This window comes from Zea mays, chromosome 5 (assembly GCF_902167145.1).
Source record: "Zea mays cultivar B73 chromosome 5, Zm-B73-REFERENCE-NAM-5.0, whole genome shotgun sequence".
NCBI classification, from domain to species: Eukaryota; Viridiplantae; Streptophyta; class Magnoliopsida; order Poales; family Poaceae; genus Zea; species Zea mays.
The window spans coordinates 107081589-107094474 of NC_050100.1; positions in this window are offsets into that span (position 1 = coordinate 107081589).

Genomic DNA, 12886 nt, shown 5'->3' on the forward strand with positions numbered 1-12886 from the left:
AACGCCATCTCTGGTGAGCCGCTCTCTCCTCTGTGATATCCCTATATGCATCGGGTGGTCTGGAGTGGGCGGTGACGACATGGTTGGGGGCAGTCCTGGGGCCGGTGAACCGCCGACGTACCTCTTTTGGGTCTGTGGCGAGCGCCGGGTGACCAGTAATGGTGAGAGGTGTAGGCATGACGCGGTCGGCCGGACCTGGTGTCGTGAGGTGGAAGATGAGCAGGGACCGTCCGTTTTATGATGAATGCTCTAGATTGAACGAAAAAGAAGTGAAGCCCTTGATCGTGGATCCATTGAGCAACGACCGTGATTCGGCCGTCATGCTGATTCATTTGTAGATGATCCTGGCCCTCGATTGGCAGATCTGCGCTTAAGATTAGATTCCCATTTCATAAAATCTTGACGGTTCAATTGAAATCCGGCGGCCAGGATAGGATACCGGTTAGGCGCGTTTGTGGATTTAATCTGCGCCCTCGATTTTGGATCCAACGATCAGAAAACCCCCATACCCCTTCGGCCACGACAACTTAACTTAAGAGCCCCTCTAGTTCTAGTTTATCAACTCGCGGTCCATCATTGGGGCGTTTTGAGTCTGGGAAAAATTTATGGTTTAGTCCCTAGACTCTCTCGTAATGATGCACTCGTTCTAGATGATTAGAAAATCAAATAAATTCATTTGGAAAGTACTTTTTAGAGTAAAAATAAAGGCTAGAACTTGTTTAACTCATAGAAAATTCATATTTAGTCCAAATTAATCAATTTCGGTTCCTATAATTTTGTAATAATGTTGTTTATCACATAGTGTCTATGTTTTGACATGAAAACCATATTAAATTGTATCTCTTAATTAATCTTGTATCAAATACATAAAACCTTCAGAAATTCATAACTCCTTCGTTTTAATTCCAAATTGACTTGTTCCAATTGTGTTAGTTTCGTATAAGTATTTACTACGCAGTAACAACAATAATTATACCATATTGCATAATTTTATAGTTAGATATTTATTTATCCTATGTCTACTAGATTAGTTCATCTAAATCAAGACTAACCTGACCATAATTATAATGTGGTTAAAACATGATCTCTAGTTAAGTTATAATTAAGATTAAAGTTGAATTGATTGTTTAAGAGTATATTTTATCATATGATGTATATTAATCAATTTATAATATAGTTTAAATCACAAAGATCTTCCATAAATCATAACTCCTTAATCGTAACTCCGATTTTAGTGATTCTCGAGCCCACGATCTCGTTACAACGCGTAGATTATTATTATGCAGTTTGTCATTATGTTTGGTGTGATGTTAATTTTGTCTATACCATGTTTGTCCGCATTGCTATGACTAGCGCGAGGTTTCGAGTCACGTGAGGATCATGGTGGTACCTGCAATCTCAAGTCTCAGGCAAGTTGTGCCCTTGACCACTTTTCTTACCCAATAATGTTCTTATAATTATTTATTCATGCATAGGTTTAATTTTGATGGGACCCAATAGGTCACCCTAGTCTGATTATCTTTTACCTTGTTTACCCCTGAATCATTTGGGTAGTTTTGCTATTGCATTATATGGTTTTGGGATAATATTTCATTATATCCATGTTCCAATGATTCTATTATGTTATTTATGTTCATGTCAAGATCATTAGTTTTAATTGGAACATGGAGCTTAACTTGAGAAAAATGTGCCACCAAAAGGGTGGAATGGGACGCCCTTCGCTGACTAATTAGGAAAGCTAGTGGAAGACTACCTTACCCGAAAGGGGCAAGGGCAGTACGAGAGTAGGCATGTTGGGAGGTTCTCTGGTTGATTTTGCTGTGATGGCGGTCAGAAGAGGGATTCCTACAATCGCTCTTCCCATAAACTGTAGCGGGTTTTCGGAAGCTAGTGGAACTTTGTAAAGGCCTCGTAGAGTTACCCTGCCTCGCTTCCTTAGTAGAGGTGTATGGGGCCCGTACCTCCCCGTGGCAGATGGGTAACATGACTTGTGGGAACAGGGTACAACCTCTGCAGTGTGCAAAACTGGTATACTTGCAGAGCTCACGGTCAAGAGCAGCTCAGGACTCTCGCATGATTAAATTATGGAACTAAATTCAATTTGTCATTTGCATTGCATGGGATTCATTATTAATTTTGTTCTATTATTATTATGGTTTGGTATTTACTTACATCTAGTAATTGATAATAAAATTTTGACCAACTCTAAAAGCAATGCTCAGCTTTAACCATTCTCTTTGGTAAGGCTTACACTTCACATGAGCTCCCACCTTTGGTGAGTTCATGCACATTATTCCCCACAACATGTTGAGCGATGAACATGTGTGAGCTCACCCTTGCTGTCTCACACCCCCATAGGAGAAGAACAGGTGGTTCATGAGGAGCCACGCAATGAGGAGTTTGACTTGATCTAGATGGCGTCTCCCATTTGACTTTATGGCGCCAAGGATGGACTTTAGTTTGTTTTATATTTATCTTTTATTTTGTAAGACTTCCGCTAGGTAACAAGTACTCTGATTATATTGTGACATTTATCTCTATACACTCTGTATTATATGTGTTGTCTTCTTTGGCGCATATATGAGATGCACCCGTCTTTGCCCCTTAAATCCGGGTGTGACAAAATCAGAATAACCCATGAGTCTATCAGATCTAGTCTAATAAAGCCACTTACCAAGGATCGAATACCACTAGCTCACACGAAGGTGAGGCACAGAGAGAATACAATAAATTGAAACCACAATTTAAGGTACATAAATCGGAGTTTTAATAAAAGATAACAAGTTCATAAATAAAATGTAGTGGATAGTCGATAACGTCGATATTGAGGAATAGGGCAAGGCCTAGCCCACTACTCCTCCTGGCCCTCTCCTGTCAAGGCAGCATCCCACTCGACCGTCCAACCCGGTGGCAGGGTGGAAGGCCAAGTCACACCATCAACCATGTTGGTCCTTGTTCTCAAATGCTATACATCGAGAACAAAGCAACACAATTGTTAATAATTAAAGGCCTTCTTCGTCTAAAACATTATCTGCTGTAGGGATATAATGATCTTCAGACGAAGGTCATGAAGGAAATACCTTCATCATCTCAATGAACAAATATAAGGGAGGATACATGACATAAAAGAATACAAATAATAATTATAAACCATTGAGTTATTTATATTCTCATTTTATGAACATGAATAAACATCAACAACATTTATATTACATTAATACCTTCGGCTTGTCAGAAGGTGAAAATGCGAGCATGACGCAAGAGTGATTAGAATCCAGCGTGAACAGTATGGTGTTACTGTTCATCTATTTATAGGCACGGGATGCAGCCTTGACAAAATTACATCCATGCCCCTGACATTTACTCTTAATCATAAAGTAAACTATCAAGGGCTAAGTAGTCTTTTCCCCTTTAGGTCGGTTTCGTCTCCCACCTCCATCATCATATTAAGCCGAAGCTCCTTTAACCACAGCTTTAGCGTCCGTCCGTTCTGCCTTCGGGTTGTACCTCCATATCACACATGCTTTCACCAGAAAGAGAACCTTCATCCCAAAGCCGAAGCTTCCTGTAACAGTCTATGTTACACTAAAAACATATGGTTAGTCACGTTTTTGAGGACCTTCGGAAAAGGAAGGCCCCAACAAACCATATCCTGTAGCGCACCTGAAAAAAATATGCCACAAGCAAGACGGAGTATACTAATACTCAGCTAGACTTACCCGGTGTGAGGAGACTACTCCTCTACCTCTAGACCATGAAGCTGTTTGGCTGAGGGGTTGGTTTGCCAAAAGCACTAGCTGAGTCTAAAAACAGTTTTAGATTTTCCAATTCTAGCATATTTAATTTAAGCTAGGTTTGCTCCTCTCTAAGCAGACATGGTATCAATCATTTAGTACAATCAACATGTTATCTCAAGTAAAACCTCATTTCACTTTTTACTCAATGCATTACAAGGTGTCAAGCTGTCTCATTAGCTGCGTGAAGCAAATGATTCGAATCGAGTTTTAACCTTGCAAGATAAACCTAAACACACGACATGTAGGGGTACTCCATCCCCACACATATCAATTGTCCCCATCGATTCCCTGGAAACAGAACAGGGCTCATGGCCTTGGTGTACAATGCTCCAATTGTCCCCGGCTGCCGCCGTGCAACGGCCGCACTTGTACCTACCTTAGCTAGCATGGGAGAACCCGTCTCAGGTCCAATGAGGAGTGAAGTCTATGGGCAGTTTCAATCATGTACTAGGTTTATCGGTTACCATATTTCCCGACATGTGTCTAGTACGTTCAAACGCTTGACTCAGGTATCCACACATTAATCCTTAATTCCATTTCCGTCTCATGGACAAGGCATCCACCCTAGATCCAAATCCATAGACCATCATAGATCATGTTATCAAGATGAATACAATCAATTTCTGACCTCGCGCGAGTGCTAGAAAAATCACTCGAATTCTACTGAGATCCCTAATTAGCAAAGCAGCTACTCGACCTAGCATACTAGTATCCATCTCAAAAAGGAATCCTGAGTTCATGCAACTAAGGGTTTTAAGCAACTCGTACACTTAAGTGCACATTACAAACCTACAAACATTAAGTGTAGTAAAGTAGCATATATAAACAGTTATGCATAAAACCGGGGCTTGCCTTCAAAAGCTAGGGCTACAGGAAGATCCTTGGTGGCAGGCTCTAGAGCTGGCTCCTAGACTTCCTCTTGGGCAATTCCTTGCTCGGGGATGAGCACGTACTCTCCATCAGCGAGGTTGCAATCTAAATGAATGCAATGAATAAGATACATGTATGCCATGATATGCAATTTAGTAATTATAATGCATGGTGAAATGATTAAGTCAATAAGGTAAAGCTTAATATCACTACTGGAGGTTTTAGTGGCATACTTAGCCATTTAGAATTAGGTGTGGCCAAGGTCTGAAGGTTGGATTAATTTAGTTCACCACTAACCTTTAATGTATTAGTGAAAATTTTAACAAGGTTTTTGCTGAAGTTGTTATGGTTAAGATTTATCATTTCTGTTAATTCTCTCTTTTCCCTTTCCTACTTATGCTTTTTAGAGTAGGTATGAACTACAACATAGTTTCAAAAATTTCCAAAAATTCTGTATAGTGGCTTCTCACTGGTGTATATATTGCAGGCTCAAAAATTGAGGCCTAGAATAAGACTGGTTTCTCTGCACAAAAATATTAATATTTAGGGCAGAGGGGGTGCTTTGAACTACAACTCTCTTCTAGGAGTGGATTTTATCTTAAGAGTTATTTTTGCTGGTATCTAGGTATAATATTATGACCTTATGCCAAATTTTAGCCAAAGATACCTACTAGTTATTTTATGGGGATTTTCCAAAGCTTTAGGGCTTAGTGGTGCTTTCTACTACTACTATGTTTGAAAAATGTCAAACAATAGATTTCTCAAATTTCCTATCTTCTTCTTTGCGCAAGAGCATTCATTATTTAAGTTGGTTAACTTTGCTCATAGGAAAGAGGTTGTAAAATTTCTTGGAATATATGGTCTTTTTCATGGGACAGGGGGTGAGGTGTATTACATCATATTTTTTATCTTAGTCTTATATTTTTCTCTGGTAGTTTAAATCATAAGTACTTAGGTAAAAATTGGGTTGCTCACTATTTCCCATTTATAGTCTTTCTTTTGATTTATTTGAAATATTGGCCAAATCCAAGTTCTATTTGTTTAACTCACTTACTGTTATGGTTTGGGGTGTTTACCATTTTTGCAGTGGTATATTCGTGGTCAGGGGTCTACTGAATTTTTATTGCCATTATTGCATGTGCCCTTATATTTTTAATCATGGCGTTTATTGACTTCTTAAGCATGCTCCTCTTCATTTTTGGAATAGATCAAAATGTCGTCAATGAAGACCACCACAAATTTATCTAACTCGGGCATAAATACCGAGTTCATTAAGTATGTGAAGTGGGCTCGAGCATTTGTTAATCCGAAGGACATGACCAAGTATTCAAATAATCCATACCGCGTAGTGAATGCAGTCTTAGGTATATCTTCGGGTCAAATACGGATTTGATGATAGCCTGACTTGAGATCAATCTTGGAGAATACCCGAGCTCCCGTAAGTTGTTTGAATAAGATATCGATCTGGAGAAGAGGGTACTTGTTCTTGATGGTGACCTCATTAAGGGGTCTATAGTCCACGCAAATCCGAAGTGTTTGATCCTTCTTCTTAACGAAAATGGATGGACATCCCCAAGGTGATGAACTTGGTCTAATGAACGCCTTCTCAAGCAAATCTTGTAATTGAGTCTTGAGTTCTGCCAATTCATTAGGCGGCATACGGTACGATTTTCTAGAAATAGGAGTCGTACCAGGCTTTAGTTCAATCTCAAATTCCACATCCCTTTCTGGAGGCAATCCGGGCAAATCTTCAGGAAAGACATCCGGGAAGTCACATACCACTAGAATATCCTGGATTTCTTGTATGATAGCTTCATAAACTCATCTAGATGTTTTGGTTGGGACAACTACAGGGATGGACTATTGAGTCTCTACATAGCCATGGCTTAATTTGATGGTCCTTAAGTCGTTATTGATGATGGCCTTATGGTGGGCTAACCAGTTCATGCCCAGTATTACATCTATGTCTTGCCCCTTTATAACAATCATGTTGGTAGGAAATTCATGTCCGGCCAATGTTACTGATATGTGGAAGGATACTTCCTTAGTAAATATCCGTCTCCTAGGTGAGTGGATAATAAATCCCTCTCTTGATTCAGTGCAAGGAATGCAATGTTTTTCCACAAAATTCTTGCTTATGAAGATAGGTGATGCACTAGAATCGAATAGGATAACTACTGGGTAATTAGCAACAAGGAATGTACCCATCATTACCAGCTCGCACTCCGGTGTTGTAGCCACATGGGTATAATAAATTCGTCCAGTTTTCTTGAAATTCTTGCCCGTTGAAATATTGGCCGTGTTCCCCTTCCCTTTGTTGGAGTTCCCAGAATTCTGCTGAAAATTGGTTTTATTTTGCTTCGGGTATGGGCAGTCCTTGATGAAGTGTCTGGATTTTCCACAATTGAAGCAACCAGTGGAAGAAGTGGGAAGAGCAGGGAAATGAGTACCAGGGGCACTCGGCTGATAGGTAGGAGCGGGGGCAGTTATGGGATGAATGAAGACAGGCTGCTTGAATGGATATGAAGGTGGGCGAGGTGAAGAACGATTTTGATTAAAAGGTCGGATCACCAACCTAGTTCTCTTTTCAGGCCCTTGACTTGACCTTTCACCTCCAAACCCCTTTGATTTACCATGTCCTGCATTTTTGGCTTCCACTACCAGTGCTGTACTGACAGCCCTACTGTAGGTAAGGTCCAAGCATGTTGCCATTCTCCGCTGAAGCCTGTCATTGAGTCCCCTCATAAAACAATTTTTCTTCTTCAGATCTGTATTCACCTGGTCAATGGCATACTGGGAGAGGTGGTTAAATTTATTGAGATACTGCAATACATTATCTCCTCCTTGCTTTAATCGGATAAACTCTTCTTGTTTCCTATGGAGCACTCCCTCTGGAACATAATGCTCCCAGAATGCTAGCTTGAATTCCTCCTAGGTAATCTGATGCCCAGCAGGTTGGATTGCTGAAAAATTTGCCCACCAGGTGCTGGCAAGCCCTCTTAGCTGTTGTGCAGCAAACAATGACTTTTGCGTCTCCGTGCATCGAATTAACCCAAACTTCTGCTCCATCACTCTTACCCATTCATTGGCTTCTAAAGGTTCTTCTGCTTTGATGAACAGCGGGGGTCATGTCTCGGAGAATTCCAAATATGTAGTATCACGCGGTCCTTAAGGAGGAGCTCTTCCTCCGTGCTGTTGGAACTGATTGCCCGCCATTTCACGCAAGAAGCGTGTATTATCAGTGGTGGCATTGACCAGGGCAGCGATAGCCTCGGCGAAAGTCGATGGTACTGGTGGCGGGTTAGGAGTATCCTCCCTACCGCGGGAAGTCTCCGCACCATCATGTGCACGAGTCCATGATGGCATCTGAGGCAAAGAAACATTTGTAAAAAATATAACATGCCAACATACACCATCATATTACATTACCAACATGTAATAATTATACAGACTCCAGTGTACAACTTGACTTCATTACTTATTTTACATAAGTACAATACTTAAACTATCCTTTGTTGCTCCATTTCCTGCAGCAGGAGAACGTTCGTCAGCATGGTTCATGGAAGGAGGGAGCCTAAAAAGGTCCAGCTCCCCATTAGGTCCTTCATTTGCTGTCCCTGATGGTCCCGCTCCCATTGCAGCGACGTCTTGTGGCACGTCCGGGTGCAGTCGATCATACAATACATGCACTTTTCATGTAATGTATTACAATACACTTGCAGGCTTTCGAGGGATGCACTAAGCTCTGCCACACGAGCTAGAGCTTTCGCTTCGCAGTCCCAAGCGAAAGAGGGCGAGTTGATGGCCCAATCAATGGTTGTATCCCGTTCCGAGATTTCGTACTGTAAGCGACTGACTTCGGCTGACAATTCCGCTATACGGTAACTGTCCTGTTCATGTGCCTTGTTCCTGTGGCGTAACTCTGACCGAAGTTGTTCCACCCTGGCTTCCAGGTCTCCAATTGGGTTATTACTGCCACTACTACTTCCTTCGTGCCTGGAAGCTAGCTGATGTCGTGGCACACCAAAAGGTCCAGTAGAATTGCGCGCTGTTTTCCTAGTACGCGCCATATCTCCATAAGAGGGGAAGATTTATTAGTATATTCTTTAACATGATGCATGCGTAATCTAACAATTATGGAATCAACTTTCGTTGATCCCCAACTTCCTATATATTGCACTCTGCTACCCAACTTTACAAGGTAAGGGACTACTAGAAAGTGGTAAGGTAAGAATGAAAGAATATTTCTAGGTAAGTGTTTGAAAATTCTTTTGAAGTGCTACGTAATATCTAAAGAGATGGGCTTCGCTCCGATACCAGCTGTGACGAAACCTCTCAAGGTATTAGGCCCACCTACAGTTGTCTTTGTCCTAAGGACTTTAGACAACCCTATAGATGCACATAATCACTCGACAAGTTCGGTATCTGTATCCTCATCATTTTGCCCAAGAGCATTTCACCCATCACGCAGATATTACATCACATCGGAGGAAAGAATAAGCGGAAGCAGATTACAATAACTTAATTTACATTCATAAAATATATATAGAGAGTATTATTATTACAATACTAGGGTATTAAGAGTGAGTAAAGTATTATTACAGACCAGGGAGGCAAAACACCCTCCCGCATAAAAGTTTATTGTTTTCAAGGTGGGAGGCAAACATCCTCCCGCAACCAACTTCACTGCTAGTGATGAGGACATCACTTCTATACATACAATGAATGGACCGATAACACGACCACGCGCACGACAGCTAAATCTCTAGGTACGTTCTACCCTAGTCAATTGTGTTTCAGAGCTTACGCTTGGGGCCATGGATGTTTTGATGATTAGGAACCTTGGAGAGGACCAGCAAGGACTTGGGAAAGGCCTAGGTGTTGAGGAGGAGCAGCAAGGGCACCCACAACAGGAAGGAGATCAAGTCCGACTCGGCTGCGGCTCCATCTCGGGTTCCAGGACCAGTCTGCACTAAAATGGACGCCCAAGATGCATCCGGACACCGATTGCGACGGACTTGATATGGTTGGAAAGATAAGGAGATTATCTAACCAACCCAACTGGTTCCACCCTATAATTCGTCCTGAGTCAACAGAAATCGTCGAAACAAGTCAGTGTTAAGATTCTGTTTTGGTGCTGCGACACCGTCTGTTGGGCCGTTGGGCCGTGTATCGCGTCGGAGCCCATTAGGGGCGAGTCCAGGGGTCACGCACGCCCTAATACTCTATTTATTCAGTAGCCTCCGCCACATTAGGTTTGAGTTTTGCTTAGATCAATTTCTGTCATCGAACAGTGTCGCTGTCATCGGCTTGTGAGACCCCATCCCGTAATCAATACAATTTTGGTTGCGTTTCTTTCCTGTTCTTGCTTGTGTTCTTGATTGCGCTTGCAGTGATAAGCCTTCGTGGCGAGTTCATTCGTGTGTCACGGGTGATAACCAACAGAGCCGTGGTGTAGTGATTGCGAGGAACCGTTCGCTCGGAGCCTTGGATCATCAACGTCGAGATCTCCACTCAATCAAGTTATCGTATCTCACGGAAGATCGGGTCGCGTCTACTATCAGCTGGGGCTCTTCCTAGGTGTTGGGGACCTTCGGTGTCCGAAGGTCCTCAAAAACAGGATTTAACAGTATTTCTGTAGTACAATGTGTGAACAGGTACCCTCGGACTAAAGTCGGCGTTGCTGTAAACCGGAATAATATGAAGGTTGATACAGAGCCGAAGGTGTGAGCAGGAAAGCTTCGGCGTGACAGCAAAGAGTGGAACCGACTTAAAGATAAAAAGGCTATTCAGACCTCGGTAGACTACTATAGAATTATTATCAAATGTAAAGGGCATGAATGTAATTTTGTAAGGGCTGTGTCCCGTGCCTATAAATAGGTGAACAGTGTCCCTGTACTGTACACGCTGACTTGGCATTCGCTTTCTGCGTCACACTTGTATTGTCATTTTCTTCCGATTGAAGGTACACTTGTGATTCAATAATATTTTTATTTATGCTCAATAATAAATGATTGTTCATGTTTTCTTTTATATTATATTTTATCACCTTCGTCATTGTCTGATGAGTTTATGAAGGTATGTCCTTCATAATCTTCGTCCGCAAGTCATTACATCCTAAGGGAAATAATGCTTCGGAGGACGAAGGACATTGACGATTAACATTTTCTATGTTGCCTTGTTCTTAACTCTTGAAGTGCTTGAGAACAAGTCCCCAACATTGGCGCCCACCTCCGGTGAACTCACTTCCATTTCTTGAGCTTTTTAACATCTTCGGCAAGCATCACCTTCGTCATGCCGCCGAAGAAGGCTTCAGCACCAGGGGCTGGCACGCTGCAGCCGCGGGACCCCAATCAAGACGTCCTTTCTCTTAGAGAGGCACGAAGCCAGAAGAGGAAGGCTACCAGTCCAACACCTCCGGAGGATGATCTAGATCAGGAGATTCAAAATCTGGAAATCCTTCAGCAGCAGATTCAACGCAAGAAGGAAAAGATGGTCAGGGTAGCTGAACTGCAGAGGCAAATAGACGAAGCCTCTGAAGAAGTTCGTCATCTTGCTCAGGACGAGCAACACCGAAGGCCTCAGCATCAAGACCTTCATCAGGAGGGTTTTCCCAACGAAGATGATTGGTATGACAATTTCCATCATGGGAATTTTGTTTTTGATGATGCTTCTCCTCTGTCCGCTGAGCTGCAGGCTACACCTTGGCCCCCGTCCTACAAGCCGCCTCAGCTCCCTGTATTTGATGGCCACTCAGACCCGAAGCAGTTTTTGATGAGCTACGAAGCAACAGTGTCTTCATATGGTGGCAATGCTTCAGTCATGGCCAAATCTTTCGTTATGGCTGTCAGAAGTGTTGCTCAAACCTGGTATTCCTCCCTTCGACCAGGAACGATCACTTCATGGCAGAAGCTGAAGGATTTGTTGTTAACCAGCTTTCAAGGATTTCAGACGAAGCCGGTCACTGCTCAGGCTCTGTTCCAGTGCACTCAGGACCACGAAGAATACCTTCAGGCATATGTCCGAAGGTTCTTGCGTCTGAGGGCACAGGCACCAACGGTGCCCAATGAAATTGTCATCGAGGCCATGATCAAGGGGCTTCGGCCAGGTCCGTCAGCTTAGTACTTCGCCAGGAAGCCTCCTCAAACTTTGGAGAAGCTTCTCCAGAAAATGGATGAATACATTCGGGCCGACAATGATTTTCGCCAAAGAAGGGAGGAGGCTTTCAGGTTTTCTGAAATGACCAGGGGCTTCGGAGGGAGGTTTTACCCGAGGCATGTGAGATCAATTCACAATTCTACACAAAATGATGACAGAGGAAGCCAACAGCAAAGGCCACAATGCTCCTCACAGGCTTCTGGACAACAGCAAAACTCCTTCCAGCCACCAGCTCCAAGAGGCAGAGGCGCCAGGGGCTTCGGAGGAAGATTTGGCGATCAACCGAGAAGAATCTTTTGCTTATTCTGCGGTGAGAACAAAGGCCATACTACCAGGATGTGCCATGTTACTATACAGAAGCAAAAGGAAATAGCTGAAGCAGCAGCACAACAAGCCCAGCCGAAGCAGGTCATGCATACAGCTTCGTATCATTCGCCCTACATCCCAGAATATGTGGGCAACCATCTTGCAGTCTCTGCCGCTTCGGCAAGCCAGCCTCAAGCTTCCTGGCAACAGCCTCCGCCTCCACCTCCGTTGCAACAAGGCCAGCAGCCAGAAGGGAGCCAATATGCTCCGCATCAAAGGGACTTCAGGGAACAGTCCGAAGCTCGCACGGTCAATAGCACTGTGCCAGAATCAAAGCACATCTATTGACAAATATCCTACCTTAATAGCAATCTTTTTCATTCAGTTTTATTTTCTGTAATAAAGGACATTGTTTAGGTTTCATGTAATTAGTTTCGTTGATTTCTACAAGAGAAATATGTTTTCTTCACAGGCTTGTGATAATAAAAAGGACCTTCGGACTATCGAAAATTCTTCGAAGCAACAAAAAGTCGTTCTAAGGAACGCAGAGTAAGTTTGACGAAGTCACAAAAAGTCGTTCTAAGGAACGCAGAGTAAGTTTGACGAAGTCACAAAAAGTCGTTCCGAAGGGAGCGCAGTGTAAGTTTTCTGCTCCAAAGTCGTTCCAAAAGGAATGCAGAGCATACAGCGAAAAGTCAACGCTGATACCGCCTAAGTAAAAGGCGAAGAAGCTCCAAAGACGTTCCTAAGGGAAT